Here is a 7,952-nt window from a genome sequence, read left to right as displayed (position 1 = left end):
ATACCCCTTTCTTCTCATCCATGTGGGAACAAATGATGTCGCCAAGCAGAGCTACGAAGAAATCATTTCAGACTTTGAAGTTCTGGGAAGGAAACTGAAGAACTTTGGGGCCCAGGTAGTTTTCTCATCCATCCTCCCGGTTCTTGGAAGAGGATTAGAAAGGGAAAGAAAAATACTCCGGATGAACGACTGGCTTTGAAGGTGGTGCCGTCGTGAGAGTTTTGGATTCTGGGACCACGGGCTACGCTACTTGGAACATGGACTGCTGGCAAGGGATGGGTTGCACCTCACAAGGGCTGGAAAGAATGAGTTCGGCCACAGCATGAAGAACTTCATCAGGAGGGCTTTAAACTGAATCTTACGGGGGTGGGAGATGTAAATTTTGAGGCAACAATGGATGAAGGCCAATGCACCACAGTACAGAGAACAGCTCCAACAGTGTCCCAAAATAGTGTCTGCAACAATGTAGGAACAAAGCCAGACTATAAAACACATGGTCTTCGATGTCTATATACTAATGCCCAGAGCATGGGAAACAAACAGAATGAACTTGAACTCTTATTACATGAAGGCAAATACGACTTGATAGGTATAACTGAAACTTGGTGGGATGACTCCCATTACTGGAATATAGCAATTGAAGGATATAACTTGTTCAAAAAGAACAGAAGAAATAGAAAGGGAGGTGGAGTTGCACTATATGTTAAAAATACCTATCCCTGCACAGAAATACAGGCGGATGAGACTGGGAGCCCCGTCGAGAGCGTCTGGATTAAAATAAATGGGGCTAGGAATAAAAAGAATATGATCGGAGTCTACTACCGACCACCCAATCAAGGAGAAGACGAGGATGAAACTTTTGAGAAACAAATTGCCAGTGTTTCAAGGAAGTGTGATGTAGTAGTGATGGGGAACTTCAATTACCCTGATATCTGTTGGGAGACCATTACTGCCAAAAGCAGCCCTTCCAAGAAATTCCTGACATGTATGGGTGATAACTCTTACAGAAAGTGGAGGAAGGAACTAGAGGATTGGCAATCCTTGACTTGTTATTGACCAATAGGGATGACTTAGTGGATAAAGTGGCAGTTACGGGAACTCTGGGGGAAAGTGACCACGTCATACTTGAATTCTTGATTATGAAGGAGACAAAAGTCAAGCGTAGCCATACACGTACTCTGGATTTTAGGAAAAGCTAATTTTAATAAACTCAGAACTATAATAAGTAAGGTCCCGTGGCAAGGGAGCCTAATGAGAAAAGGAGTGCAGGATGGGTGGGAGTATCTAAAAAATGAAATTTTAAAGGCACAGTTACAAACAATTCCAACAAGTAGAAAAGATAGAAGACAACAGAGGAAACCAATGTGGCTCCACAAAAAGCTTAGAGATGACCTGAAAACAAAAAGGGATACATATAGGAAGTGGAAGGAAGGCCAGGCTACAAAAGAAGAGTACAGACAAGTGGCGCAGAAGTGCTGAAATGGCATCAGGAAGGCTAAAGCTGTGAATGAGCTGGATTAGCGAGGGATGCTAAAAGCAATAAAAAGGCTTTCTTCAGATACATGAGTAGTAAAAGACAGAGGAAAGAAATGGTGGTTCAACTGCTTAATGAGGATGGCAAATTGATAACAGACGACAAAGAAAAGGCTGAAGTGCTCAATTCCTACTTTGCCTCGGTCTTCTCCCAAAAGCGGGTCTATGACCCCCCTGGAAAAAGTGAAGCAGAAGTTGAGGGGGCAGGATTGCAGTTTGAGATTGATAAACAAATGGTCAAAGAACACCTAATTTCCTTGAATGAGTTCAAATCTCCAGGGCCCGATGAACTGCATCCAAGAGTAATGAAGGAGCTAGCAGAAGAACTCTCAGAACCTTTGTCTATTATCTTTGCAAAATCATGGAAGACGGGTGAGGTGCTGGACGACTGGAGGAGGGCTAACGTTGTCCCTATCTTCAAAAAGGGCAAAAAGGAGGAACCTGGGAACTACAGACCAGTCAGTCTGACATCCATCCCTGGGAAAATTCTGGAGCAGATTATAAAGAAGTCAATCTGTAAACACCTTGAAATCAATGCAGTGATTACTAGAAGCCAACATGGATTTGTCAGGAACAAATCCTGTCAGACTAATTTGATCTCATTTTTTGATAGGATAACCTCCCTTGTGGACTGTGGGAATGCTGTGGATGTCATATATCTTGACTTCAGCAAAGCTTTTGACAAAGTACCACATGACATTCTGATTAACAAACTAGCTAAAAGTGGGCTAGATGGAACAACTATTAGGTGGATCCACAGTTGGCTACAGAATCGGACTCAAAGAGTATTTATCAATGGAACCTTCTCAAACTGGGGAGAGGCAACGAGTGGGGTGCCGCAGGGCTCAGTCCTGGGCCCAGTGCTCTTCAACATTTTTATTAATTATTTGGATGAGGAGGTGCAGGGAACGCACCTGATCAAATTTGCAGATGATCAAATTTGCAGATGACACAAAATTGGGTGGGATAACTAATACCCTGGAAGACAGAAACAAACTTCAAAGTGATCTTGATAGGCTGGAGTGCTGGGCTGAAAACAACAGAATGAAATTTAATAGGGATAAATGCCAAGTTCTACATTTAGGGAATAGAAACCAAATGCACAGTTACAAGATGGGGGATACTTGGCTCAGCAATACTACAAACAAGAAAGATCTTGGAATTGTTGTAGATCACAAGCTGAATATGAGCCAACAGTGCGATATGGCTTCAAGAAAGGCAAATGCTATTTTGGGCTGCATTAATAGAAGTATAGCTTCCAAATCACGTGAGGTACTGGTTCCTCTCTATTCGGCCCTGGTTAGGCCTCATCTAGAGTACTGCGTCCAGTTCTGGGCTCCACAATTCAAGAAGGACGCAGACAAGCTGGAGCGTGTTCAGAAGAGGGCAACCAGGATGATCAGAGGTCTAGAAACAAAGCCCTATGAAGAGAGACTGAAAGAACTGGGCATGTTTAGCCTGGAGAAGAGAAGATTGAGGGGAGACATGATAGCACTCTTCAAATACTTAAAAGGTTGTCACACAGAGGAGGGCCAGTATCTCTTCTCGATCCTCCCAGAGTGCAGGACACGGAATAACGGGCTCAAGTTAAAGGAAGCCAGATTCCGGCTGGACATCAGGAAAAACTTCCTGACGGTTAGAGCAGTGCGACGGTGGAATCAGCTACCTAGGGAGGTTGTGGGCTCTCCCACACTAGAGGCATTCAAGAGGCAGCTGGACAACCCTCTGTCAGGGATGCTTTAGGGTGGATTCCTGCATTGAGCAGGGGGTTGGACTCGATGGCCTTGTAGGCCCCTTCCAACTCTGCTATTCTATGATTCTATGATTCTATGAACCCCCCCCCCCCACACACACACACATTTGCTATTGGAGGAAGTGAAATTGCTGGGGGTCACATGGCTAACACCTATTCATAGACCCAGCTTGCATGGATTAGTCTTGTCTTTTATTTTTATTTTAAAAATAAATGGTGTAAGCTAGTGGATAGTAGTTTTTCTTTAAGAAAAGATGAAACTTGTAGTGAATTCTAGATACTTTTATTATTTTATTATTTATTGCAAGTATTGATATGCCAGTTTTCAGGATGCAAATAGTAAAATTTGCATCCTGAAGTCCAAGGCAACTTAAAAGTAACATAAAAATAATAATACAAAAGAAACGCTCTAGTGGTGGTTTGAAAGAAACTTTACTTTAGGAATAAGCAACTTTCCATCCTAGGGTAGGATGGCTCATTTCAGCCATGTGGTCAGCAAACCATGAGGCAGGGAACAAGAAGAAGGAAGTGGAGGCAGGAGACAGGAAAGGGTAAAACCAGCATCCCAGCAATCCCCTCTCACCTTGTTCAGGTACACAATGACACTTTAGCTCCAGGTTCAGTGACCTGTAGCCCAAGATTTCTGCTAACAGCCACAGCAGGACATCTATGTTGAATATGAATAGCCTGCCTTTGAGTATTGCAAGAATACTCTACTTGAGCCTCCCCCAACTTAGTGTCCTCCAGATATTTTGGACTACACCTCCCAGCATTCCTGATCATTGGCCATGCTAGCTGGAGCTGATGGGAACTGAAGTCTAAAGCATCTGGAAGGCACCAGGTTGTGGAAGGCTGGCACTGCAGATGGGCTTCAATTAGTGCTGGTCTCCAAGAGCCCTCTATGACTGCAGACTGACCTGCTACCACACGGGGGTGCTAAGGACACACTGTCTCTTGTTGTGGCACCAACCGCCTGGCTGCATGGCTCTGGCCATGGGATTCTGTTTCTAGAAGCAAAAGACCACCAGATTGGAGGGCAAATGTGAACAGAGTTCCAGCTCCCTTCTCTGTCCCTGTTCCTTAGACTCAGTTACCACCCCTGGTCTCCTCTCACCGCCCCTACTCTCTTGAGGCAATTGCCACAGGCTAGCCTTCCCCAACCCAACTCCTTCCAGATGCATTTAGACAACGACTCTAATCATCCCCAGCTATTAGCCATTTTGGTGGGGGATGATGGGGGCTGTAATTTAACATGTCTGGAGGCCAGCAGTTTGGGGAAGGCTGTGCCATAAGTAGGCCACATGGCCGGGCCAAATTGGGCCTTGCCTCATGTCTCTCTGAAGTTGCTTCTTCTACCCTCCCAACACAGGACCTATACTTCCCCATCCCTGGGACTCAGATCCTTGCTTTTACGGGAAAGAGTGGGGAAAGCAGACAATACCAGAAACACATTTACCCCGCCCCCTTACTCCATTGTCCATTAGGGGCTATGGAGAAACAAGCCTCTGTCTGTGTGCATAGCTGAGCCCTGGGCTCTTGTTTCTTGGTCATTCTCTGTCAAGGTTGAGCCATGGGCTACAATCAGAGGTGAGCCAGGAATAAGTCAGGATTCACCAGAGTCAGCAAGGCTGTTGTTTCTCAGGTGTGATCTCCCACTCCCAAAAAGGAAGTCCTTCCTATCCAAGAGGGTTCAACAGCCAGCCTGGAGGGGCAGGGCTAAGGAGTGTGAGTACACGTTGCAGCCCATGAAGCTATTCCACACTCTATTCTTGCAGGGAGAACAGAGAATAAAACTTTCCACTCTATAATGGCTCTGCCATCTTACAGACAAAAGATCTGAAGGGAAGAATCCAAAGGGAAGTGGACGGACCCCCCTCACCTCCCTTGCAACTTGCCCATATTGTCCAATGACTGGAGACAGATGGCCTGCACCCCAATGTTGGAGATACACACCAGATGTTGCTAGTGGGTTGATCCTGGCTGATAGATTATCTGCAGGCAAATGGTTTCTAGAAGCTCAGTGGGAAGTGTGTCCGTCATGTACATGAACCAAGCTAACAGCCATGAAATATATCCATTTGACCCTGTTTTATTTATCAATTTATTGATTACGTTTATATCCTACCTTTTTTCCTCCAAAGAACCCAAGAAGAACATAATCCTTCTCTCCATTTTATCTTCACAACAACAACCCTGTGAGGTAGGCTGGGCTGAGAGTCTGACTGGCCCAAGGTCACCTAGTGTGCTTCCACAGTTGAGTGGGGACTAGAACCTGGATCTCCTGACTCGCAGGCTGACACTCTAACCACTACACCACACTGTTTGTTTGAATGCGTCACAGTTGCAGCAAATCACAGTTTCCCCAAGTTCAGACTTAACGAGGAACTGCAGTTGATGCAAAGCTTCCTTTCCTTGCCTGCTAAGGAGGAGGGGAGGTGGAGATCTCTATTTGCTTCTTTATTCTTGTTCTTTGAAGCTGCTGCCCTCTGCTGCTGCTATGAAATGCTGTTGACTATTGGCTGTTTGAAGGCCTGCCAGAGGGCTATCCTCTACTTTGAAGGCATCTCCGTTTGGAGAGCTGTCCAAGTCCAGGGCCAGATCTACACCAAGCAGAATATGACACTTTGAGAATGGTTTGAAAACTGTATATGGAGTGTTGTCCTGGGCCCCAACAGCAGTCACTACTGTTTTAAACCATTTTAAAGCAGTGGTGTAGATTCTGCCCGGTTTAAAGATAAATAACCATTCAAAGGAAGAGCTGGGCCTTGAAGCTGCCCATTAACAACACCTGGACAGGAGGTTGAACAGGTCACACAGGTTGCAGTCTTCTGCGCTATGGTGAGATGTACTGTATTGATCATTTAAATTATAGGCCTTATGCCTAAATCTGTAACTATACACATGTATTAGTGCACATGCCAACTCTGTGCAAAGTGGTGCCCCTGTTGGCCTTCTCCTTTGGTGAGGCATGTCCTCTTTTGGGGGGTGATTCACAAGTGTCAGCCCTGCCGACTGCATGGCATCACCAGACACAGACACACCATATCAATTTACGCTTCCAGCACAGGAGGCTGGCCTTGCCCTGGAGCTCTGCGCTACGGCATTCTCTGGACCTGCTCAGGATGGCCAACCCATCTACCAGCCCCAAGAGTTGTCAGCATCCCTGTGTCAGCTCTTTCGCCTTCCATCCCTCCTGGCCCCCTCCGTCCGGTGTGGGAGAGCAGCAGCAGCAGCAGCAGCCCCAGGTCCCAGGGTGGAGAGACGCAGCTTGAATAGGGGCCTAGTGAATGCTGAGCTTCAAGCCGGAGCCGCTGGGAGCTGGGACGCGAGTGGCTTGACAGATGGCTCAGCTGCTCCAACAGTTTCTGAGCAAAGGGGCGGGCCTCCCTCCACCATCTGCCAGGGGGTCACAGGTGACACCCAAACATTGCAGTTGTGGGGAGGGGGGGGAGAGGGAAATTCACACACGCACACACACAAAAAGGGAGATGCCAGGGCTTGATTTATAGAAATGCATTTGCTTATTGAAGCCTACGGCTGGCTCCGCGGGGCCTCGGCAGGACAGAAAGAGTTTGTTTATTCCAAGCGACTCTGTGGCCGGTTTACAGCTGTGGCCTGCGCAGGCTTCCCCAGTGGAGTGGAAAGGGTAGGGCGGGGCACTCCCGGCTGGCAGCACATTTGCTGGCACAAATGTGCCGTGTGGCAAGCTGGCCAAAAGGGACGTTGCCAACCGCGCGTGCAGTGCAGTCGGCCACATTGCGGGAATTGTTTCCTCTGCTGTTTGCCTTGAGGGATTTGGCCTGTGTCAAATGTCTCCATCTAAGGGGGAATCTCTGTTTGTTCAAGGTTGCGGTGAGGCCTGGCTCCCGGTTTTTGAGGGCCCTTGAGCAAGGCACCCTCAGTGGGCCCCCTCCCTCAGTCACACTGCCGTTGTCACCAGCTTCTTCTCCTCCCCACCCCCTCCTCCTCCCTATCATTTGCTTACTTGACAGGTAGAGAGCCAGGAAGCAAGCCGGGAGGGGCGTTTCCTGCTCCTCCTTCTCACCATCACTTTTATTTGAGCCTGAGTGAGAGGCAGGTAAACAAGCAGGTTGCAAAGGTGAAGAGGAGCAGCAACTCGAGGGGGGCTGTTACCAGTGGGACCCTGCTGGGGTGTGGGCCCTCAGCACATGCCTGACCATGCCTACCCTCGATGGTTGGAGTCTCAGCAAAATGAAGGCTACAATGTCGTGGCTTGTCTATGCTGCTATGAACCTCTTAGAAGCCCTCTAGCTGTCTTTGGATTAGAATGTAGTGTTTACTAAATACTGCTCCAGTATATTTGTCTCCCTCCCCACCCCACTCCAAATCTGGCCCTTCCATCAAAAACGTTGATGCTTTCAGCAAATCTACCGAACATTAGCCCTGCACCTCAATGTTATCGCACAGCAATGAATCTGCTATATCCTTGCAACAGCTGCTTTGTTTAGGACACGGTAATCCTTTGGGGGCTTACATCTCCCATAATCTCATCAATTTCTGAAATATCACCTTTTGTGCCAAGGCCAAATACATGTACTTGGAAATGACTCTGTGCGTTCCCACAATGCACTGTGGACGTGGGTGAAATGCACATGGTGCAGCAGATGGCGGTGGAGGAATCTACTAATTGTTTGTGGAGCTTCAA

The sequence above is a fragment of the Elgaria multicarinata genome, chromosome 3 (assembly GCF_023053635.1).
Source record: "Elgaria multicarinata webbii isolate HBS135686 ecotype San Diego chromosome 3, rElgMul1.1.pri, whole genome shotgun sequence".
Taxonomy (NCBI): domain Eukaryota; kingdom Metazoa; phylum Chordata; class Lepidosauria; order Squamata; family Anguidae; genus Elgaria; species Elgaria multicarinata.
Note: the sequence above shows the minus strand (reverse complement) of the source record.